The sequence below is a fragment of the Podarcis erhardii genome (genome assembly GCF_964252035.2).
Source record: "Podarcis erhardii genome assembly, chromosome: 2".
NCBI lineage: Eukaryota > Metazoa > Chordata > Lepidosauria > Squamata > Lacertidae > Podarcis > Podarcis erhardii.
Genome location: NC_138498.1, coordinates 110179753 through 110205979, shown reverse-complemented (window position 1 = coordinate 110205979; position 26227 = coordinate 110179753). Strand labels below are relative to the sequence as shown.

The window sequence follows — 26227 nt, the reverse complement described above, 5'->3', positions numbered from 1 at the left end:
CTTGTTCCAAAACAGACACTCAGAACAATAATGTTACATCCAGAGAGTTGCATAAATGCCATGTGTTTATCCAAGCGCAGGTACAGCATCTTAGACATACGAAATTACTTCATACAGAACTGAAAACAAAGCTCTGACTCTCCTCTGGCCTCCGTTACAGCCTGAGGCTGTGTTCCTGGAGTGATTCATTTCCACACCTTTTTCTTGGTGGCCTGAGAGAGGGAACAAAAGACCAACTCAAACATAATGGAGATTTGCAACTGAGGCACCTGATTGTATACACATGAAAGCTGTAATGTTAGAGAAAGGAATTCATGCAAGATCCTAGGAGAACTTTTGTCACTGAGTAGGCAATGCTCTGAAAGCAGAAATCCCTTCTCCAGAGAGTGAACTAGTGTCCTTTGGGCTCCAAAAGTGCAGTAGTCTCACAAGTAGACAATCCCCTAAGTAGTTGTTGCCTTGCAAGAGACTTTCCTGCAGATTGTTCATACAGAGGGGCCACTTTTGGAGGAGAACTTTCGAGAATGGAAGCTCCCAGCTCTCAGCAGGTTCCCAACCCCCCGAAACATTAGTCCTGCTCCCCAAACCAATTTAGGACTAGTTCCAGGGCAGGTTGGGTTGACACCAGAATCGCCCATGGTGAAACCTCCCTCCCCCATCATATATGTTAGGGTTGCCATATTTCAAAAAGTGAAAATCTGGACACTAAGTTGTTGAGCTGTTTCTTTTCTTTTCTTCTTCTTTTTTCAAACTCTCCAAAAAATAAAATAAAAAATGAAGCTTTTGAGGCATTGTTAAAGAAAATATTTTAGACATATTCTTAACTTTCGTATCTAACAACTCCGTTTCCAATTTGGTTTTTTCTGTTTCAAAACTATTTCTCTTATCCATCTTATATAATTCATTAATTTGATAATATTGCAACCAATTGACTTTATCTTTAATTTGTTCAAATGGTTCTAATTTAAAACCTTCCTGATCCTCTAACAACAAATCTGAGTACCTCAACCATTTGTTTTCCATATTTAACTTTGGGGGGGGGGGCTGTGCTTCCATTGGCGAAATCCATTTTGGTGTTTTTCTTACTAAGAGATCTTTATATCTAGTCCATACATTGTATAACGCCTTTCTAATTACATGATTCTTAAAGCCACTGTGGGCCTTTATCTTGTCATACCATAGATATGCATGCCATCCAAATCGATTATCCAGTCCCTCCAAATCTAACACATCATCGTTCTCTAATTGAATCCAATCCTTGATCCAGCAGAAGGCAGCAGCTTCAAAGTATATCTTCAGTCTGGTAGGGGAAAAAACCCTCTTTCTTTTATATGTTTAAGTAATTTATATTTAATTCTAGGTTTTTTCCCCTGCCAGATAAATTTAGACATTGCCTTCTGCCATTCTTTAAAACATTTAACATTATCAATGATTGGTAGAGCTTGAAATAAAAACCACATCTTCAGCAATACGTTCATCTTAACCACTGATATTTGGCCCATCAATGAAAGTTTTAGATTTGACCATATCTGAAGATCTCTCTTGATTTCATTCCATAATTTTTCATGGTTATCTTTATACAGATTCAAATTCTTTACCAATAAATTGACACCCAAATATTTCACTTTTTTCACAGAAACAAGGCCTGTGCTTTCAAAAAGGGTTTTTCTTTTGTCATTATCTAATTTCCCCCCTAAAACTTTGGTTTTGCTCTTGTTTAATTTAAATCCTGTTACCTGCCCAAACTCTTGAATCAGCTCCAGTGCTTTTACTGCACTGGTTTCTGGATCTTGTAAAGTTAAAACCAAGTCATCAGCAAAGGCCTTTAATTTATACTGCTTGGATCCTACTACAATGCCTTTAACCTCCTCTTCATTCCTCAACATATTTAACAAAACCTCCAGAACAGAATTAATTAGCAGAGGGGAAAGCGGGCACCCTTGCCTGGTTCCTTTCTCAACTCTGATTTCCTCTGAGACCACATTATTAACTATGATTTTTGCTTTTTGCTCAAAATAGATTGTATTAATATCATTTAAAAATTCCTGGCCAACCTCAATTCTTTCTAAATTTTTCATCATAAATAACCAAGAAAGCATTTCATTTGCCTCAAGAAATTGCTCAATTTTATCCTTCTCTTCTTTACTTTTTTATGTTTCTCCGTGAAGTTTTGTGGCTCCACAGCATTGGGTATAAAATGGTTCAATCTACTGGCACATTATGCAGCCACCTCACATAGCTCATGGTCAGCTGTGGCTGTAGAACTTCGCTGTGGTGCTCTGCTAAAGAACTCTCTTCCACTAGAAATATAACACACACACACACCGTTCTGCTGTTACCAACTTTTCATCACCACATGAATAACTTTCTGGTGTGTTCAAACCCCCGGCTCCTGGAGGCCAAAACCGTTTCTCCTCCACCCCACCCCCCAATCTTTTCTTTTGCTCTTTCTTTTCTTTTCTTTTCTTTTCTTTTCTTTTCTTTTCTTTTCTTTTCTTTTCTTTTCTTTTTTTGAAGTGGCAGAACCCCCTCAATATTCAGAGGGCCTCGCCTGAGATATAAGGGTGCTGTGTTGGGCCTCCTCAATTTTCCAGAGAATCTGGCACCTCTAGGTATATTGTGCATTTAGGGAAAAGAGTGCTAAACAATGTATAATTTGATGTTGGAGTGGCATACAAAGGATGAAGTTAAATCGGTTATGATTGATTGGGCAAGAGATATGGGACATAATATAATGATGGAGGATTGGGAGAGGCTATGGAAGAAAGGGGTTAAGTTCACTGCATGTATGATGTTAAAGGAAAATATTATGAAGATGATATATAGATGGTACTTGACCCCTGTAAAACTAGCAAAGATTTATCACAATAGTGATAACCTTTGTTGGAAATGTAAAGAAAAAGAAGGTACCTTTTTCCATATGTGGTGGACCTGTCCCAAAGTGAAAGACTTCTGGGAGAAGATTTATAATGAACTGAAAAAAATATGTTGAAATATACATTTATTAAGAAACCAGAGGCCTTTCTTCTTGGAATAACAGGTTTGGAATTGCCCAAGAAAGATGTTAAATTATTTTTGTATGCCACAACGGCCGCCCGAATATTACTTGCTAAAAATTGGAAAACACAAGAACTACCAACAGTGGAAGACTGGCAGATGAAGATGATGGACATTTTGGAGCTAGCTGACCCGACTGGAAGAATCCGTGACCAGAAAAAAGAGCAAGTCAACCAAGATGTTTAAAAGGTTGAATTTGTAAAGAATTAAGTTTGTTGCTATTGTTTATTTGTTTATTGTTCCTTTTTTCTTCTTTCGTTAATTGATGTATCCCCCCCCCCCATTTTTTGTGTTATTCTGCAAGGTGGTTTTTGTTATAATTGTGGAAAATCTAATAATAATTTTTTTTAAAAAGCTTTATGGAGAAACAAACAAACAGCATGAACTCTGTGACCTGTGAATTTGAGTGTGGTTTTAAAAACAGACTGTTAAAGGAATCAGATCAGTTATCACAACCCTAGCATATTAGGATGTTTCTCCAAGTCCTTGCAGTTAACATGCAAGAAGAAATAGCCTCACTCAGCTGACTAACCAGCCAACTTTCCATCTCTGCCCACTAATGGGCATCAACTCCAGCTTTGATCCTGTATGACTCCATCAACCAAGAAATATGGAGGTGGACCAAAAACCCACTGAAAGGAACAAGAACTCCTTCCTTGTATGATAGCATCAGGTGGCCTCTGTGAGTTCTGGGACATTTGGTACAGCATTCAGCCTAATCATCAGCCCATGTAGATTGTTCTAAACGATTAGTGCATTATGTTCCAAACCGATCAGGGGAGCATACTTCCAGAGGCGGCTTGTATCTTTCAAGCCCATCACTTCCAGGTGTCCTGAGAAGCCAATGAGGTTTCTTCTGACCTTATATAATTGCTGTGTTGAGCTTGGTTCGTCACACCTTACCAGAGGCTGAGTTGCGGCTACCACTTACTCCAAGGAGGCCTGATCTGCCCTGCAACCCAGTGGTCTCTCATCTGCCAGACTTCAGAACTTGCCTCCTCATACAAAAGCGGTATCAATGGGGCAGAGCTTCTTTCCTGATAATCGGGGCCTACGTGTGGCTCAGGTCTGCCTGCTTGCATTCTGTATTTTGCTTTGCCTCAAGCCTGGAGGTAAGAAACCCCCCAACTCCTTTCTGAGCTCTGTCACATGTTAGCTGTGTGCGTCGGTTTGTTGAAAATTAATAAAAATTATTATTATTTTTTAAAAAAAGATAATTAAATTTTGCTGGCCAGCACCAGATTAGTATGCAAGCATACTAGTAATTAGTAATTAGCTCAGTAAGGCAAGCATTAATGGTGAGGATGCTTGCTTGTATCTACAAGGTCACTTCTTAGACAGGAGTTTACACCAGGGTCATAGATAACTTGCAATTTGACATGCTTTTGAACTGCTAGGTTGGCAGGAGCTGGGACCGAGCAACAGGAGCTCACCCTGTCACGGGGATTCGAACCGCCGACCTTCTGATCAGCAAGTCCTAGGCTCTGTGGTTTAACCCACAGCGCCACCCGCGTCCCTCATAGATCACTGAAAGGCATATTTTATATTAGACTTATGCTAACTACACTGATGCTATGAACCACATAAATAAACTATGGGCCAAGGACATGCTAGCACCCATTGTTACACATCGCCTTGTTATTTTATAAGAGGCCAATACAGTGATACCTCTGGTTATGAACTTAATTCGTTCCGGAGGTCTGTTCTTAAGCTGAAACTGTTCTTATTCTCAGGCGTACTTTCTCTAACGGGGCCTCCCGCTGCACATGTGCCTTGCAAGAGACTTTCCTGCAGATTGTTCATACAAAGGGGCCACTTATGGAGGAGAACTTTCCAGAATGGAAGCTCCTAGCTCTCAGCAGATTCCCAACCCCCCGAAACATTAGTCCTGCTCCCCAAACCAATTTAGGACTAGTTCCAGGGAACCCTGGCTGTTGCCAGAATGGCCCAGGGTGGATTGGCCTGTGCTGAAACCTCCCCCTGCCCCACTTTCCAGAAAGGAAGCTCCCAACTCTTAGCAGGTTCCCAACCCCCCGAAACATTAGTCCTGCTCCCCAAACCAATTTAGGAGTAGTTCCAGGGCAGGTTGGGTTGTCACCAGAATCGCCAATGGTGAAACCTCCCTCCCCCATCATATATGTTAGGGTTGCCATATTTCAAAAAGTGAAAATCTGGACACTAAGTTGTTGAGCTGTTTCTTTTCTTTTCTTCTTCTTTTTTCAAATTCCCAAAAACACACACACACACACAAAAACAACCATGAAGCTTTTGAGGCATTGTTAAAATTACCCAAATAACAACACCTTCAGCATGAGTTGCCATACGTTTTCCAGGATATTTTAGCGATTTTTGGAAATTCCACCTAGACGAATCCAGGATATGTCTGGGAAAACCCAGGTGTACAGCAGCCCTAATATATGTGTACTATAACACATATACACATACATTTAAACCACAGACATATGCATTTAAACCATAAACACTCTAAAAAGAAATATACTGGGACTTCCGGTCGGCGCCAGCGCTTAATGGCGGTCCTCCCTTCGAGCTCCGGAGGAGGACTGCTTCACGAGTTCGGGTCTGACCGCTACGGCGAAGCGGAGACCCTCAAAAATCACAGGCGCGGAAGCCTGTGAGCAAGGAGACTCGATGGGCACCATTTGCGCCCCCCTTTACTGCAAAAGAGCCTTTTTAAAGGCTCTGGAGCGGCATCGGGAGTGCGCGCGGTGCTGAGAGTCGCTACCCAGCCCGTGGAGTGAAGCCGCATCGCCATGAGCGGAGAGCGCCGATTCCTTCCTGAATTTTGGAATTGAACTTGATTACCCGTAAGTAGGACTGAAAGGCTTACTGGGATTTACAAAATATTTCTGAATTTGGCCGGAAACGGGAAAGGTAAAAATTAAGGAAGTCTGCCTTCCCCGGACTGCATGACAGCTAAAGCAACGAAACTACAAAGCTGAAATTGGATGAAAAATTAGTTTGAAAATTGTTTAACCTGGACATTGAACTTGAACCTCCCCCTAGCAGGCAGGAGCAAGGGGGAAGAGAGGTGGATTTTGTTTAACCTGCATGAAAAAAGCAAAGGGAGAAAAAGTTTTCTGCTGTTTTAGATTCTTGGAACGGACTGCCTGAGCAAGGCACCGAGGTGGTGAACTGTCATTTGAGATTTGCTATAAAGTTGGGACTCTATTTGTTACAAGTTCGGGACTTTATTGAAACTATTAACTGACAGCTTGGATACATTGGAAGATTGTTGCTAATAACCTTTTTTGGGGGGACTTTCTGTTTCTTTGTTCCTCTGTTTATTGGATTACCCCCCCCCAGAGGGCTGAGGGGTAACAGTTGCAAAACAGACTGTAAAGAACAAGTCAGTGGATTTTTCCATTTAAAAGCTGCTCCTGTGGGAACAACCTTGGGACATGAGTGGCCCAGCAGATGAGATAACAACAAGAGCTAAGAGTAAAATTGCACAAAAGAAAAGGGGCTCAATATCAAGTATACTGCCGGCAGGAGCAGCTGGGCAGGAAAAAGTGACAAACATATCTATGGATCCAGTGACACAAGCATTAGTTAAAATAAGTGAATCTTTAGAAGCCTTGACAAAGCAGAGCACAGAAAATACCAAACAGCTGTCAGAACTTTCAACAAAACTAGATTTGAATACTAAAAGTATTACATCTAATACAGAGAGTATAAATAAATAAATTGATTGAAGAAAATTCTACAACTCGAAAAATTGCTGAAGAAGCTAAAATTACTGCAGAAACTACACAGGAAAAATTAGTACCAGTTTGTAAAAAGCTGGATGAACATGAGGCGGCCTTGTCTTTGTGGGAACTACAGAGGAAGGAGAGAAATCTGAGATTGAGACTAGTCCCTGAAAGTGAAAAGGACAACTTGGTGGATTTTCTCACAAAAGAGTTTTCGGAATTTTGGCAGGTAAACTCGGAGGAAGAAGAATTTAAGATAACAGCTGCCTTCAGACTGGGTAGGAGGCAAAACAGAAAGACTCCAAGGGATTGTCTGATAACTTTAAGATCTAAAGAGGAAAGAGACAAAATATTAAATTTACACTATCAAAGAACTTTAGAGATTGAAGACGCCTATGTGCAAATTTACAAGGACATCCCTAAATACATTTTGGAGGCAAGAACTTATTATAAGGACTTGGTTTACCTGCTGAAAAAGAACAATTTACCTTTCAGGTGGGAGTTTCCACAAGGTTTGTCTTTCAAGTATAAAGGAAAGAAAGTAAAAATAAGAACAGTGCAAGATAAAAAACAATTTTTGGAAAGAAACAAGGAGGACCTTCAGAAGGGAGTGGTGGAATTGACTTCAGAAGCAGAAATCCTGAATTTAACATTTGGGCTTAAACCACCGACAGAGAAAGAACAACTGCAGGGAGCAGTTGGAGGAGTAACCAATTAAAAAACAAGATGGCTCTGCAATTTCTAAGTTGGAATTGTAATGGACTGAACCTTCCCAGAAAAAGGCGTGAGGTTTTCCATATTTTGAAAAGAGAACAATTGGACTTGATTTGTTTACAGGAAACCCACGTGACCAGGGCACATAGAAAATTGCTTATAAATAAAAGATTAGGATGGGAATTTATTTCATCAGACAAAGTTAAGAAAAGAGGAGTGGTGATTTATGCAAAGGAAAAGTTGGCCCCCAAGCTGATTTTTAAAGATGAACAAGGAAGATTTTTGGCAATTGAAATACAAGTCCAAGGAGAAAATTTTTTGAAAGTTGGAATTTATGCACCAAATGAAGGGAAGGCAGAATTCTTTAAGAAGTTGCATGAGACTTTAATGGACTATTTGGATTACAATGTAATTATGATGGGAGACATGAATGGTGTGGTTTCCACAAATATGGATAAAGCACAAAGACAGGTGGTCTCTAAAGACGGGAGATTACCAAAGACTTTCTTTGAAATGACTGAAAATATGGACTTGATTGACATTTGGAGAACAAGGAACCCTCTTGAGAGAGAGGGAACCTTTTTCTCTGAAGCAAAAATGACATGGACAAGAATTGACCAAATATGGGTTACTAGTGGGATGGCTCCAAAGATAAAAAAAGTAGAAATCTGCCCAAAGACTTGCTCCGACCATAACGCTGTAAAGATGGAGATGAAACCAACAACAGCTGGTTCCTTCAGATGGAGAATGAATGACACCCTATTTAGAGATGAAGAGATCTACAAAAAGGCCCCAAAAACTTTGAAAGACTACTTTGAGATAAATCTGAGGACAGAGGTGGATGTCAGGGAACTGCCATCGGAGAGTCAGGTGGTGGAAGGGCTCAAGGAGAGTAGGAGAGCCTCGGATGCTGAGGAAGGAACCAGCAGGGGGAGAGAGAGAGTTCCCACAGAAACTCAGTCGGAGGGATGGCTCCAAGATACTTCCAGTGAGAACAGCGGAGAGGTTTCAGGACCTCCGCTGGGGACGCCCACTCCGCGTAGGAAACTGTCATGCAGAGAATCCAGAAGGAGAGTTTCCGTTAAGGAACTCTTATGTTGGCGTAAATTCCGGAAACGCCCACTGACGGATTCTGCCAGCGATTGAGGTAGCCATGCACCCATGGCTCCGCTGACTGGGAGAGTTTAGAAACTGATTGCATGAGTTTAGAGCTCAACCATTTACGCACAAGCAGCCCCCCTTAACCCATAACAGCAATCCGTCAGTCCTCGACGCTGCGTGTGCGAAAGAGAGGCATCATGAGCAACCCAACTGGAGACGGAGCAGCGGGAGGAGCTGGAGTGGGACCAACTCTGGAGGAGAGAAACAGAGCGTTGGAACACCAGCTGGCACTGCTAACGGCGCGTCTTGAGGAGAGGAGAGCTCAGGACGCACAGGGGAAGCCCACCACCATCTCAAGGAAGGTTGGTACAGAAATTCGGGGGTGACCCAAGAAGCTACCAAGCCTTTAAGACAGAAATGCAGTACGCACTGAACCTGCAGTTTGATGACTTTGCCGATGAGGAATCGAGAGTGGCTTTTGTGATTGGGCACCTCGAGGGGGGAGCTAGAGAATGGGTGAGGCCCCTGATGGCATCGAATAATGATGCCCTAAAAGACTTGAGGAAATTCTTTATCGCGATGGAATTGATATTTTCCAGCCAGATTGAACAGGGCGTGGTATGCAGACAGTTAATGGCGTGCAAACAGGGAAATCAATCAGTCCGAGAGTATTGGACACAGTTTACCATGCTCATACATAAATTGGGGTGGGACCTGTCTTCGGAACCGATTCAAATGCTGTTTGAAGAAGGGCTAGCCCCGGCGGTGAAAGATGAACTTTCCTGCGCGCCCCGTCCGGAGTCCATGGATCAGCTGACCAAATCGGCGCTTGCGATTGGAGCGTGCCAAGATGCAAGGGCTCTGGAGAAGCGGGAAGGGAGAGGAGAGCGTTGGAGTGATTTCCGCATTCCTGAGATGCCGGAGCAACCTTCCCCGCCAGTGGAACCAATGGAGATTGGGACTGCGCGTGCGCGCGGAATTTCAAACGTCAGCGAAGGGCGGAAGAAGGAGGGGAAGAGCGCAAAAAAAATGCTTCCTCTGTCAACAGCCAGGACATTTTGCCAGGGTCTGCCCACAAAGGAAGGGATGGCAAGGAATGGTGGGAGCTGTTGGGAGTGAGGAGGAGGGGGTTAAGGAGCAGGTAAAAGCCAACGCCTGGCTGCCAGCGACAGGGCACAGCAGCCAGGCCAAGGATCAGTGAACGTGCCCAAGCCTGAACCCCCAAGAGCAGCTCTAGTCGTAGAGGTGCTGCTAGAGCTACCCAATGGACATCCACTCACGATAAAAGCCCTGTTAGACTCAGGCAGCTCCTGCAATTTCATGAGTAAGGAGTTTGCATCAGAGCACCAGATACAGACGCTGCCCTTGAGCAATTCCTTGCAGGTGACCACGATTGATGGGAGGGAACTTCTGGGAGGAGAAGTGAGCCAACAAACGGTCCCCATGACAATGAGGGTGGGAAGGCACACGGAAGTCATTGCATTTCACGTAGCCACCCTGGCGGGGCCGCCCATCATATTAGGAATGAGCTGGCTGGCGTTACATGACCCGCTAGTGGGATGGCACCAGCAGGTAGTCTCTTTTGGGTCAGCTTATTGCCTAGAACACTGCAAGGGAAGAGAAACACAGGAGTTGGCTAGGGCAAGTCTGGCAGGGATGGTGGTGGGAGAAAAGGGAGAAATACCACCACAATACGCAGACCTGAGTGATGTTTTCAGCGAGAAGGAAGCAGATAGACTGCCCCCGCATAGACCCTTTGACTGTCAAATTAACCTACTCCCGGGAGCCCAGCTACCAGTGGGCAAACTGTACGCTATGTCGGACAGGGAGATGCAGGAGTTAAGGGAGTTCATAGACAAGAACCTGAAACGAGGGTTCATCAGGGAGTCAAGAGCGGTGGGGGGCAGCCCGGTGTTTTTTGTGGACAAAAAGGACTCAAATAAACCCAGGCTGGTCGTGGACTTCCGGGCCGTCAATTCGGTGTCAGAACCAGTGGCCTTTCCCATGCCCAGGATTGACGACATTCTGACCAGAGTGAGGAAGGGAAAGATTTTTACCAAGCTGGACCTGAGGGGGGCGTATAACCTGATACGGATGAGGAAGGGGGATGAATGGAAGACCACCATGTTCACCCCCTTGGGGGCCTTTGAGTATCTCGTTATGCCCTTTGGATTACAGGCGGGCTCAGCATGCTTCCAATCCTTCATGCATCACGTCCTGGGACCTCTGCTCTATAAGAACTGTGTGGCCTTCTTAGACGATGTGTTGGTCTACTCAGAGGACGAGGAGCAGCATGTCCGAGATGTCCGGGAGGTCCTAAGCAGGCTGCAAGCAAACCAGCTGTGGGTAAAACTGGAGAAGTGCCAGTTCCATACCAGAGAGGTGGAGTTCTTGGGGTACCGTTTGTCAGACAAGGGATTGGCCATGGATCCCAGTAAAGTCCAAGCGGTACTGGAATGGAAGACACCCAGAAACAGGAAGGACATGCAGAGATTCCTGGGGTTTGGAAACTTCTATTGGAAGTTCATCAAAAACTTTGCCCACTTAACGGCGCCCATCACCGATTGTCTCAGTAGTAAGAAGAAATTCACGTGGACGGAAGAGGCGCAGCGAGCGTTTGAACAGCTAAAGAAAGCGTTTGCGTCGGAGGAACAGCTCTTGCACGTAGATCTACAGAAGCCGATGAGGGTAGAGACGGACGCATCTGATCGAGTGGTAGGGGCGGTGCTTCTCCAGCCGGGAAAAGATGCGTCGGACTGGAGACCGTGTGCCTTCTTCTCGCGGAAGTTGAATAAATCCGAAAGGAACTACACAGTGTACGACCGGGAACTGCTCGCCATTCATGAAGCTTTTCGGCGGTGGCGACACCTGCTGATTGGAGTGCAGCACAAGGTCCAGGTGTGCATGGACCACAAAAATCTGGAATATTGGAGAACGGCCCGAGTATTTAACCAGAGACAAGTGAGATGGGCACAGGAGTTCTCCAAATTCCATTTTGAGATTTGCTACGTACTGGGACCAGAGAACATCAGGGCAGACGCTCTCTCTCGAAAGCCAGAGTATATGGAGGGGGAGGGAGCGCCTGAGGAAAGGCATATTATCCCAGAGGACCACTGGGTTTGTGGAGCAGCATTGGTGGGGCAAAGGGAACTGGTAGAAGGGACAGAGAACGATGAATATGCCCAAGACAAGCTCAGAGGGCTCAGGAGAGCCGGGGAGAACACAGGGGGGTTTGAAGAAAGGAACGGGGCGTTGTATTACAAAGGGGCATTGTACATACCGGAAGGGGAATTGAGGGGTAGAGTACTCAAACAACTACACGACAGCCCCACCGCAGGGCACTTTGGGCAACACAAAACCATGTGGTTAGTTACCAGGCAGTTCTGGTGGCCCAAGGTGAGGGAAGATGTATGAGAGTATGTAAGGGGGTGCGACCGCTGCCAGCGAGCAAAGGGGGAGAGGGCGGCACCGGCGGGGTTACTGGAACCATTACCCACACCCGAACGGCCATGGGAGGCAGTTTCCATCGATTTTATGACGGATTTACCAAAATCCAAGGGAAAGACTGTGGTAATGGTAGTGGTAGACCTGTTAACCAAGATGTGCCACTTTATAGCTTGCTCACATGCGGTGACAGCGGAAGAAACCACCAGGTTGTTTATAGAACACATTTTTAGGTTGCATGGCGCCCCCTTGAGGGTGGTCTCAGACAGAGGGAAACAATTTACGTCCAGGTTCTGGAGGAAGCTCATGAGCTTACTGCACGTAGAGCTCAATTTCTCGACCGCCAGACACCCAGAAACAAATGGGCAGGCGGAAAGGGCAAACAGTATTCTGCAACAATATCTGAGGTGTTATGTAAATGACAGAGAGAATGATTGGGTAGAGAAATTGGCTCTGGCCGAATTCGCCTACAATAATGCGGAAAATGTGTCCACGGGCATGAGTCCATTTATGGCCAATTACGGGTGTCACCCTAGGGCCTTTCCAGGGGAAGGAGGGGAAAGATGGAGCGTACCGGCAGCGGAACATTTCGTGGAAGAAATGGAAGCCATACATCAACAGCTCAAGATGAATTTGGATAGGGCCAAGGAAGAATACAAGAAGCAGGCAGATAGGAGCAGAAGGGAAGGAGAGACCATAAGGGTGGGGGACCGGGTGTGGTTGTCAACACAAGGGTTACCATTTAAGGGTGGGTGCAAGAAATTGAGGCCGAAACGACTGGGACCCTTCGAAGTTATACAACAGGTTAATCCGGTGGCCTTCAGACTCAGGTTGCCAGACAACATGAAACTGCATCCAGTATTTCATAGGTTGTTACTGTCACCATACCGGGAGGGGCGGGAAATTTTGGGACGTGAAGGTGAGGTTCCTGCAACACCGGAAGTAGAAGAGAGGGAGAGCAGCAGTCATGTAGCAGAAATACTCGACTCTCGGTGGAAGGGTAAACAGGTGGAGTACTTAGTGGCATGGGAAGGGGAACCGGAGTCCGAAAATACCTGGGTACCGGCAGAAACGGTTGATGACGAGGTTTTAGTAGGAACGTTTCATCTCCGGTACCCAAGGAAGCCTCAGCCCTTGGCTAGGTTCTGGGAGGAACACTTCGGCACCACTGACGAAGAAGGGGAGTTCGAGGGGTTCCCAGAATCAGGACAAGAAGAGGAAGAAGAATCAGATGGGGAAGAGTATTTGGGAAGAAGGGACAGTAGTAGGTGGAGGGCGGTTTTTGAGTCATCCGAAGATGAGGAGGATTCTTTCAGGGGATTCCCAGCCTCACCACCCAGAGAAGAGGGGGAAACGGGGGGGTGAGGGGGGTCCTGGAGGGGAGGTGGATGTCAGGGAACTGCCATCGGAGAGTCAGGTTCAAGGAGGGCTCAAGGAGGGTAGGAGAGCCTCGGATGCTGAGGAAGGAACCAGCAGGGGGAGAGAGAGAGTTCCCACAGAAACTCAGTCGGAGGGATGGCTCCAAGATACTTCCAGTGAGAACAGTGGAGAGGTTTCAGGACCTCCACTGGGGATGCCCACTCCGTGTAGGAAACTGTCACGCAGAGAATCCAGAAGGAGAGTTTCCGTTAAGGAACTCTTATGTTGGCGTAAATTCCGGAAACGCCCACTGACGGATTCTGCCAGCGATTGAGGTAGCCATGCACCCATGGCTCCGCTGACTGGGAGAGTTTAGAAACTGATTGCATGAGTTTAGAGCTCAACCATTTACGCACAAGCAGCCCCCCTTAACCCATAACAGTGGAGAAAAGAGTAATTTGGGACGCAAGCAAGGCCGTGATGCGAGGTTTCCTAATACAACATAATTCTTTAAAGAGGAAGAAACAAAATGAGAAGAAAGACAAGATTTTGGAAAAGATAAAAGAAGGAGAAAAGAAATTGAGGTCAAAACCAAAGTCCTATGAGATTTTGAGAGAAATTAAGTTTTATCAGATGCAGTATATGGAATTGATGAATCAGGAGATAGAATGGAAAATTAAGCAAATGAGACAAAGGACATTTGAATCAGCAGACAAATGTGGGAAACTTCTAGCATGGCAATTGAAGAAGAGACAAAAATTGAACACAGTCACAAATTTGGAGGTGGAAGGAAAGAACATTTATAAACCAAATGAGATTAGTAATTGTTTTCAGAGTTATTTCAGAAGATTATATGCACGAGGGCCGGAGAAAGAAGGAGAAATAGATGATTTTCTTAAGAAATATGGATTACAAAAAATTTCACAACAAAGTACAATGGTTTTGAATGAGAAAATAACAGAACAAGATATAGAGGGTGCCATTCAAAATATGCAATTGGGGAAATCTCCAGGACCAGATGGATTGACCTCCAGATATTACAAAGCATTGAAGGAATGGTTAGTACAACCACTGAAGGAGGTCTGCAATGAAATTTTAGAGGGGAAAAAGGCACCCGAATCGTGGAAAGAAGCATTTATTACGTTTATACCAAAAACTGAGACTGAAAAGAATCAGATTAAGAACTACCGCCCTATATCATTATTAATGTGGATTACAAAATATTTGCTGACATTTTGGCAAAAAGACTGAAGAAGGTGTTGGTGGAAGAGATTCATAAGGACCAGGCTGGCTTTCTCCCAGGGAGACATTTGTCAGATAACGTGAGAAATATAATAGACATTATGGAATTGTTAGAAGTTAACATCAATACGAAGGCAGTATTAATATTTGTGGACGCGGAGAAAGCTTTTGATAATATTTCTTGGAGTTTTATGAAGAAGAATCTCCATGGGATGGGGGTAGGCAAAGGTTTTGAAAATGGTATAGGTGCAATATATTCTGAACAAAAAGCAAAGTTAATTGTAAATAATGTGGTTACTGAAGAACTTCCTATAAAAAAGGGGACACAACAGGGGTGCCTAATATCCCCATTACTTTTTATATCTGTCTTGGAGGTTTTGTTAAATATGATTAGGGGGGATCAACTGGTCAAAGGAATTCAGGTCGGAGCTAAACAATATAAACTGAGGGCCTTTGCAGATGACTTAGTATTAACTTTACAAGAGCCAGACACTAGTACGAAAAGAGTTTTAGAACTAATTCAAGTTTTTGGTCAGGTAGCAGGATTCAAGCTGAATAAGCAAAAAACTAAAGTCTTGGAGAAAAATTTAACAACTGCAGAAAAAGAGAGGTTTCAAAGTGAGACTGGATTAATGGTGGCAAAGAAAGTGAAATATTTAGGGATTAACATGACATCTAAGAATGTGAATTTATTTAAAGACAACTATGATAAATGTTGGACAGAAGTAAAGAAAGATCTAGAAATATGGTCAAATTGGAAACTTTCCTTGTTAGGCCGAATTGCTGTTATTAAGATGAATGTATTGCCTAGAATGTTATTTTTGTTTCAGACATTACAGGTTGTGGACAGAATGGATTGTTTCAAGAAGTGGCAGAAAGATATATCTAAATTTGTCTGGCAGGGCAAAAAGCCCAGAATAAAATTTAAGATATTAACTGATGCAAAAGACAGAGGGGGGTTTGCCCTGCCAGATTTAAGACTTTACTATGAATCGGCAGCTTTCTGCTGGTTGAAAGACTGGCTACTTCTTGAGAATACAGACATTTTGGATTTGGAAGGGTTTGATAATAGATTTGGTTGGCATGCATATATATGGTATGACAAGGTAAAAATACATAAAGGATTTAAAAAACATATTGTTAGGAAAGCACTATATAATGTTTGGATTCGATATAAGGATTTGCTGGAAAATAAAACCCCTAGGTGGCTGTCACCAATGGAAGCTAAGGAGGTGAAAAAACTTAATATGGAATCTAATTGGCCAAGATATGGTGAAATTTTAGAGCAAGAGAGTGGAAAAATTAAATTACAGAGTTTTGAGAAACTGAAGTTTAAAGTAAGAGATTGGCTTCATTACTATCAAATAATGGAGGTGTTTAAACAAGACAGGAAAGTTGGCTTCCAGATGGAGAGATCAAAACTAGAAACAGAGCTGTTAGAACCCAATACTAAGAACTTATCAAGAATGTATAACCTGCTGCTGAAGTGGAATACACTAGATGAGACAGTTAAATCAGCAATGATTAAGTGGGCACAAGACATTGGTCATGACATTATGTTTGCTGACTGGGAACAGTTATGGACCACTGGTATAAAATTTACGGCATGTAATGCCTTAAGAGAAAATATTATGAAAATGATTTATAGGTGGTACATGACCCCAGTCAAGCTTGCAAAAATTTACCATTTGCCCAATAATAAATGTTGGAAATGTAATGCGACTGAAGGTACCTTCTACCACCTTTGGTGGACTTGCCCGAGGATTAAGGCCTTCTGGGAAATGATTTATAATGAAATTAAGAAGGTACTTAAATGTACTTTTCACAAGAAACCAGAGGCATTTATCCTGGGCATGGTCGGCCAATTGGTGCCAAAGAAGGATAGGATGTTTTTTATGTACGCTACCACAGCAGCAAGGATCCTTCTAGCAAAGTATTGGAAGACACAAGAACTACCCACGCTGGAAGAATGGCAGACGAAGGTGATTGACTACATGGGACTGGCGGAGATGACTGGCAGAATCCGTGACCAAGAAAAAGAGACGGTGGAAGAAGATTGGAAGAAATTCAAAGTATATCTTAAGAACTGTTGCAAAATTAACGAGTGTTAAAATGTCAAGGGAAAGGAAAATGTAGAATTACAGCTGTATCTGATTAAGTATGAGAAGAAACTAAAATAAGAAGATGCTATTAATTGATTGGTGTGAGGGGTTGTTGAAAAAAGTTTAAAACAGGGATGCAGAAAAGGGGAGGTAAGGGGAAGTCTGGGAAGTAAGGTTTATGAAAAAGAGGTTTTGAAATTATACATGTTTATATGTTTGTTTGCTTATTTGTGTGTGTTGTCTTGTTTTTAATCTGTGTTAGAAAATCAATAAAAATTATTTAAAAAAAACCTAAAAAGAAATATACTGCCATGGTGAACAGAGCATTGCTTAGCACTCTTTTCCCTAAATGCACAATATACCTAGAAGTGCCAGATTCTCTGGAAAATTGAGGAGGCCCAACACAGCACCCTTATATCTCAGGCGAGGCCCTCTGAATATTGAGGGGGCTCTGCCACTTCAAGAAAAGAAAAGAAAAGAAAAGAAAAAGAAAGAAAGAAAGAAAGAAAGAAAGAAAGAAAGAAAGAAAGAGCAAAAGAAAAGATTGGGGGGTGGGGTGGGGTGGGAGAGAAACGGTTTTGGCCTCCAGGAGCCGGGGGTTTGAACACACCAGAAAGTTATTCATGTGGTGATGAAAAGTTGGTAACAGCAGAACGGGGTATGTGTGTGTGTGTGTGTCATATTTCTAGTGGGAGAGAGTTCTTTAGCAGAGCACCACAGCGAAGTTCTACAGCCACAGCTGACAATGAGCTATGTGAGGTGGCTGCATAATGTGCCAGTAGATTGAACCATTTTATACCCAATGCTGTGGAGCCACAAAACTTCACGGAGAAACATAAAAAAAGTAGAGAAGAGAAGGATAAAATTGAGCAATTTCTTGAGGCAAATGAAATGCAAAAATTCCCAAGGATAAAAGGCTGCTACTAAATGGCATGATTACAAGACAGGAGGTCGAGATTGCAATAAATAAGATGCAGTTAAGCAAAGCTCCAGGACCAGATGGTCTTTCTGCAAAATACTATAAAATATTGAAAGATTGGTTAATTCAACCATTGCCAGATGTGTGCAATCAGTTTCTAAGAGGGGACAAAGCTCCCGAAACCTGGAAAGATGCATTTATTACTCTGATTCCAAAAACAGATCAGGATATATCTGATGTAAAAAACTATAGACCAATCTCATTACATAATGTGGACTATAAAATTTTTGCAAATATTTTGGCCAAAAGATTGAAAAAGGTTCTATCAGATTATATACATAAGGACCAGGCAGGATTTCTGCCTGGGAGACATATGAAAGATAACATTAGAAAGCCACTCCCGACATAAGGAAGGGGGGGGGGGTTTGCAGGCTCACGGCAGTCCCGCGAGACTCAGGGAGGAAATTCCCGGTCATTAATATTCATTAGTCATTCCGCCAGCGAAAAGAAATTGTAAAGCAATCTTAATGTTTATTGATGCTGAAAAGGCCTTTGATAATATTTCTTGGTTATTTATGATGAAAAATTTAGAAAGAATTGAGGTTGGCCAGGAATTTTAAAATGATATTAATACAATCTATTTTGAGCAAAAAGCAAAAATCATAGTTAATAATGTGGTCTCAGAGGAAATCAGAGTTGAGAAAGGAACCAGGCAAGGGTGCCCGCTTTCCCCTCTGCTAATTAATTCTGTTCTGGAGGTTTTGTTAAATATGTTGAGGAATGAGGAGGAGGTTAAAGGCATTGTAGTAGGATCCAAGCAGTATAAATTAAAGGCCTTTGCTGATGACTTGGTTTTAACTTTACAAGATCCAGAAACCAGTGCAGTAAAAGCACTGGAGCTGATTCAAGAGTTTGGGCAGGTAACAGGATTTAAATTAAACAAGAGCAAAACCAAAGTTTTAGGGGGAAAATTAGATAATGACAAAAGAAAAACCCTTTTTGAAAGCACAGGCCTTGTTTCTGTGAAAAAAGTGAAATATTTGGGTGTCAATTTATTGGTAAAGAATTTGAATCTGTATAAAGATAACCATGAAAAATTATGGAATGAAATCAAGAGAGATCTTCAGATATGGTCAAATCTAAAACTTTCATTGATGGGCCGAATATCAGTGGTTAAGATGAACGTATTGCTGAAGATGTGGTTTTTATTTCAAGCTCTACCAATCATTGATAATGTTAAATGTTTTAAAGAATGGCAGAAGGCAATGTCTAAATTTATCTGGCAGGGAAAAAAATCTAGAATTAAATATAAATTACTTACAGATATAAAAGAAAGAGGGTTTTTTCCCCTACCAGACTGAAGATATACTTTGAAGCTGCTGCCTTCTGCTGGATCAAGGATTGGATTCAATTAGAGAACGATGATGTGTTAGATTTGGAGGGACTGGATAATCGATTTGGATGGCATGCATATCTATGGTATAACAAGATAAAGGCGCACAGTGGCTTTAAGAATCATGTAATTAGAAAGGCGTTATACAATGTATGGACTAGATATAATGATCTCTTAGTAAGAAAAACACCAAAATGGATTTCGCCAATGGAAGCACAGCCCCCCCCCCCAAGTTAAATATGGAAAACAAATGGTTGAGGTACTCAGATTTGTTGTTAGAGGATCAGGAAGGTTTTAAATTAGAACCATTTGAACAAATTAAAGATAAAGTCAATTGGTTGCAATATTATCAAATTAATGAATTATATAAGATGGATAAGAGAAATGGTTTTGAAACAGAAAAAACCAAATTGGAAACGGAGTTGTTAGATACGAAAGTTAAGAATATGTCTAAAATGTATAATTTGTTGTTGGAGTGGCATACAAAGGATGAAGTTAAATCGGTTATGATTGATTGGGCAAGAGATATGGGACATAATATAATGATGGAGGATTGGGAGAGGCTATGGAAGAAAGGGGTTAAGTTCACTGCATGTATGATGTTAAAGGAAAATATTATGAAGATGATGTATAGATGGTATATGACCCCTGTAAAACTAGCAAAGATTTATCACAATAGTGATAACCTTTGTTGGAAATGTAAAGAAAAAGAAGGTACTTTTTTCCATATGTGGTGGACCTGTCCCAAAGTGAAGGACTTCTGGGAGAAGATTTATAATGAACTGGAAAAAAATGTTGAAATATACATTTATTAAGAAACCAGAGGCCTTTCTTCTTGGAATAACAGGTTTGGAATTGCCCAAGAAAGATGTTAAATTATTTTTGTATGCTACAACGGCCGCCCAAATATTACTTGCTAAAAATTGGAAAACACAAGAACTACCAACAGTGGAAGACTGGCAGATGAAGATGATGGACATTTTGTTTTGTTTTTTTTAAATTCTTTTTATTAAGTTTCATTTACAACAAACAAAAAAACATTAAACAAATAAAGATACCCAAAACCAAACAAAGAAAAAAGAAAAAAGAGAGAGAGAGAGAAAAAACAGATACACATGGCAAAAACCGTTTCAGACATACAAATTGACTTCCTTCCCTGCTGGATTCGGGTTTCTTAATTAAAAACTCCATTTTCTGCAGCTGGTATTATTACTGGGTTATACATCGTAAGTTTTATAACAGACCTGCTATAGTTGTTAAGTTTCTATGATTTCCTTCAATATATGCCATAAATTTATTCCAATCGCCAATAAACTTTGTATTTTTTGGGTTTCTAATTTTTTGCGTCATTTTTGCCAATTCAACAAATTCAAATAATTTTGATTGCCAATCCCTCACCGTTGGTATATTTGTACTTTTCCAATTTTGTGCAATAAGTATTCTGGCCGCTGCTGTCGAATATTGAAACAAAGTTTTGTCTTCTTTTCTAATTTCATCCCCAATAATTCCTAATAAAAAGGCCTCTGGTCTTTTAGAGAAGGTGTATTTAAATATTTTTTTTAACTCATTGTAAATCAAATCCCAAAATTTCTTCACTTCCTCACACATCCACCATATATGAAGGAAGTTGCCTTCTTTTATTTTGCATTTCCAGCAGGCCTTGTTTCCTGTTTTATACATCTTTCCTAATTTTACTGGTGTTATGTACCACCTATATATCATCTTTTCTAAATTTTCTCTAATTGCAACACTTGCTGTAAATTTTATTCCATCATTCCATAATTGTGACCATTTTTCATATTCTATATTATATCCCAGGTCCATCGCCCATTTTATCATAACCTCCTTAATTTCCTTGTCTTTAGTGTCCCATTCTAATAGTATGTCATACATTTTGGATAATAACTTGGTTTTGCTTTCAATTATTTCTATCTGAAATTTGGATTTCTTTTCATTCATTCCTACTTTTTTGTCTTCCGTCCATATTGCATTTATTTGATGGTATTGTAGCCAGCCTGTTAGTTTTCCTTTCAGATCTTCATATGGTCTTAATTTCCAGCCGCCTTCAGATCTTATCAGTAGGTCTTCGTAGGTCAATCTTTGCCCTTCCATGTTTGCTTTTTTAATTATTAGGATATCTGTTGGTGACAGCCACCAAGGTATTTTCCATTCTAAAAGTTTTTTGTTTTTCTCCCAGACTTCATATAGTGGTCCTCTAATAATGTGGCTTGAAAACCCTTTATGTACCTTTTCTTTATTTAACCACAAGTAGGCGTGCCAACCGAACCTATTGTTGAACCCTTCTAGATCTAATAAGTCGGTATTTTCCAAAGTTATCCAATCTTTAACCCAACAAAGGCAGGCGGCCTCGAAGTATAATTTTAAATTCGGGACCGAAAATCCCCCTCTTTCTTTTCAATCTGTAAGTAATTTGAATCTGATTCTTGGCCTTTTCCCCTGCCATATAAATTTCGAAAGGGTTTTCTGCCAATCCTTAAATATTTTGGGACCTCTAATCACTGGGATGTTTTGAAACAGGAACAACATTCTTGGAAGTACATTCATTTTTATTGCCTCCATCCTACCTATCCACGAAAGTTTAACTCTATTCCAAATGTCTAAGTCTTTTTAAACGTTGTCAAATAATTGCCTTGAATTAAATTTATATTTTTTGGTGTAAGCCATATTCCCAGATATTTTATTTTTTTAGTCACCTTAATTCCATGTTGTATCTCTAATTTTTCTCTTTCATCCTTTCCCAGATTTTTAATCATCATTTTTGTCTTTGATTTATTCAATTTAAAACCGGATAGTTTGCCATATTCTTCTAATATTTCCAGCGCTTTGTTGATACTTTTTTGCGGCTCTTCCAGGGATAACATCAAATCATCCGCATAGACTTTTAGTTTATATTCCTTTATTCCTACTTTAATCCCTTGAATCTCTGATGTTGTTCTTATTTTGTTCGCAATCACCTCTAATACCATAATAAACAAAAGCGGGGAGAGAGGGCATCCCTGTCTTGTTCCTTTTTCGATTTTAAATGTATTTGTAAAATTGTTATTTATAATCAGTTTGGCAGATTGGTTAGAGTATACTGCCTCTATACCTTTCATAAACTCGCCCTCTATCCCTGCTTTCTCCATACTTTTTAGTAGGAACGACCAAGAAACATTATCGAATGCCTTCTCCGCATCTATGAATATCAACGCCGCAGGTACTTCATTTTTAGTTTCCAAATATTCAATTATATTTATAGTATGTCTTACATTATCTTTCAAAAACCTATTTGGGAGGAATCCTGCTTGGTCTTTGTGAATTAAATTTACTAAACACTTTTTCAATCTGTTCGCCATAACCTCTGCGAAGATTTTATAGTCATTATTTAATAATGATATAGGACTATAGTTCTTAATATTTAATTTATCCGTATCCGGTTTAGGAATTAGCGTAATATGGGTCTCTCTCCAGGATTCTGGTATTCTTCCTCCTCTTAAAATATTATTCATAGTATCACACAGCACTGGTGTTAGTTGATTCTCTAAAACTTTGTAATATTTGGCAGACAAACCATCCGGTCCCGGGACCTTCCCTAGTTTCATTTTTCTTATCGCATTCTGGATCTCTTCTGTTTTCATAGGTTTGTTTAATTGAGCTCTTTCTTCTTCTGTTATGGTCTTCCCACTGCAATCTTCTAAATATTTTTCTATTTGAGTTAAATCTTCATCTTCTTTTTTGTACAATTTCTCGTAGAATTTGAGGAAATTTTCTTTTATTCTTTTTGTGTCTTCTATCAAGTCTTCCTCTATTTTTATCTTATTTATCACATTTTGTTTTTGCCTTCTTCTCAGTTGCCAGGCTAATAATTTACCCGTTTTGTTAGCTGATTCAAAATATTTTTGCTTCATTAACTTGATTTTCCATTCAATTTCTTGATTTGTTAACATTGAGTATTGTGTTTGTAATATTTTTGTTATTTGTATGTTTTGTTCATCTTTTGGATTTTCTATTAGTTTTTTCTCGCAATCTCTTAACTGACTAAGGATTTCTTCTTTCTTATGTTCTCTTATTTTCCTCTTATAGTTGTTTTGTTGAATGAAGAACCCTCTTAAAACGGCCTTACTGGCATCCCAAACTACCTCTATGTTTGTTTCTGTGTTAAGGTTCAGATCGAAGTAATCTTTTAAGGTTACTTTGGCCTTTTCAATAACTTCTTCACTATCTAATAAATGTTCATTCAATCTCCATCTAAACCCTCCCTGTGATGCGCCTTTTATCTCCAACATTATCGAATTATGGTCAGAGAGGGTTCTCGGTTGAATTTCACATTTTGCAGTTCTTAAAGTAAGTTCCCTTGAGATCCAGATTTGGTCGATTCTGCCCCAACTTTTATGTGCTTCTGAGAAAAAAGTGAATTGCTTCTCTATTGGATGTTTATGTCTCCAGATGTCTATTAAGTCCAGGTTTTCTTCCAAATCCTCAAATGATCTTGGTAATTTCCCTTGGTTTCGCTTTTTCTTTTCTGTTTGTCTGTCAATTTCTGGTGCCGGCACTGCGTTAAAGTCTCCCAGTAAGGTCTTCCGGTTTGGATCGCAAGCAGCAAGGGAGCGCGGAGAAGCCGCTGAAGGGCTTTGACTCCCAGCTTTGACTTTGGATTCTAATCTCCACTTCTTAGAAGAATTTGGATTTTTGGCTTCTTCTTTTTATTTCAGGGTTTTTCCCTCCCTTACCTTTTATTATTAATTGGCTGGAGATCCTGCACGAATTGAGCTTATATGGCCCTATGAACATTCCTATTAGGACAATCATCTTACTCTTACTCACCTTACTCTGCTGTGAATGACCAGACTAATTTTCGTTCCGTACGTTTAAGGGTCTGGAACTTTTTGGATTTGAATTATTCATGAACTGAGTTTAAAGAGGGGTGGGATTAGAGGCTCACATCCCCCCCACCTGATGGACAAGATTTAACTTTGGACCCCTGAACTCTCTTTCTAACATAGTTTTTTGAGCGGAATAATCCAATAGGAGGCTGGAAAATTCAGAACTTGGAATCTACTTGGAATTTATTTATTTCTACGGACTATCCCTGGATTGCATTGGACCTTTGGAATTCTGGAACTTTCTGCCTCTCTTTTTCTTCCCTATTTTCCCCTTTTTTATTTTTTATTTTTTACCCCTCTTCGATATAGAAGGAACTCTATTTAGACAGATCACCAAATATTGCCTATACTCCTTTGAACTGGATTAAGCCAACCAAGTGGCTGAAGATCGAACAAAAGAAAGAAAAATAAACTGTCCTTATTTAAAACAAAAGTTGGATACCGGTTAAACCTACAACCACCCAATCTTCTTCTTTATTTCTTTTCTTTCTTTTTTTTACCCTCTCTTTCACATAAGATTGGCAACTCTCTAATTGACCTTACTATAGGGTTTATACCCTTACATTTCTAACAAGTCTCAACTTTGATTATGTCCTTGAAATGTATGGGCTGTAAATGATTTAAGTGGGTACGGAATTTAAAGAATTTAAATGACATTTGAAATCAAAGTTTTGGACCTGGAAAATTTATAAATGTAAAGTGTAAATAATATTTTGATATATTAGGAGAAATTTAAAGGTTAGGGGAAATCTGATTGACTAAATTTGTAGAATTGTTCCAATTAGCAAAATTTGGATTTAAATAGATTAAGTGAATGCCAGTGTATTTATTCTTTGATAATTAGAATTTGTTAAGATTTTGCGCCCTCTGGGGGAGAGTATAAACAGTGCAAGAAATTAAATTTGTGTAAAAAATTAAGGATAAAGTAGGAGAGAGAGTGGAAATGGGGAAAATGTCTGGAAAGAATGGAAAAAAGATAGGAGGAACACCATCAGAGAGGAAAGCATCTTGACAAGAAGAAATTAAAGACTTAGATATCCTATGGTTGAAAATAAAGGAGGAATTTAAACAGAGTGAAATCCACATGGAAAGAAAATTAGGAGAGATGCATGAATTGATTGATAAGAAGATAGAGGGAGCGGTAGGGGAATTGTCAAATAAGATAAAAGATCTAACGGTTCGATCAAAGACCTTAGATAACTCAAACAAAAAAAATACAAAGAGAGATGAAAGAACAGAGGAAGGAGACAGATAGACTAAAAGAGAATCTTGGAGAACTGAGTAGGAGCCAAGACCAGGTTTTGGACAATTTAGCAATGATGGAAATGAAACAAAAACAGTTAAATTTAAAGTTCAGAGGAGTAGGAGAAGAAATTAATGAGAACATTAAAGAAAAAATGATTAAAGAATTGGCGAAATGGTTAGAATTGAAGGAAGAGGAAATTGCACAAATGATAGATAATGCCTTTAGAATAAAAATAAGGTCCAAACAAGCAAAATCGAAAAAAGTTCTAGGAGATTGTTTAGTGATATTTAAGTCGATAGAGATGAGAAACACAATTTTAAGAGAAAGCTACCAAAAGAAGTTAATAATTGAAGGCAGACCAATTATTATCTTTAAAGAAATACCAACCAGGCTTCTACGCAAAAGAGAGGGTTACAAACAGTTAGTAAATGTTCTGAAAAAGAATGGCATACAACATAGATGGGAATTCCCTGAGGGGATTTCCTTTTTCTATAAAGATAAAAGATTCAAGATTACTGAAAGCCAGGAAGTGGGTAAATTTTTGCGTAGATATGAAAAAGATCTCGGGAAGATAGAGGAGAGATATAGAGGGAGAAATGGAGACCCAGAGGAGAGAGGAGGTATAAGAGAGAAAGGAAGGGAACAGGAAGAAAAAAGAAGGGAAGGAGAAGAAGAGGAAGAAGAAGGAGAAGGGGAGGTAGGGGAAGAAGAAGCGGAAGAAGAAGAAGAAGAAACAGAAAGCAAAACTACTTGAATTTAAATTGATAATTTATTGGTCTATCGGAAAGCAAATGCAATAATGAATTTAAAAATTTTATCATGGAATGTAAATGGTATGAATGAAAAAACCAAAAGGAATAAAATTGTAAGTATCCTGAAAAGGAAAAAACTTGATTTAATTTGTATACAAGAGACACACGTGACCAAAAAGCATAAACATATTTTGCTAAACAAAAAACTAGGAGTAGAATTCATAAACTCTACGGTGGAAAAAAAAAAGAGGAGTAGCAACATATGTCAATGAAAAATGGGAACCTAAACTGATTTATAAAGATGA

At 40.5% G+C, this 26227-nt stretch overlaps 1 long non-coding RNA gene across 1 annotated transcript in view; it reads right to left on the bottom strand.

Moving 5' to 3' along the window:
- LOC309337356 overlaps positions 1–26227 on the bottom strand; it is a 52652-nt gene that overhangs the window by 1071 nt on the left and 25354 nt on the right. The window lies entirely within an intron of this gene.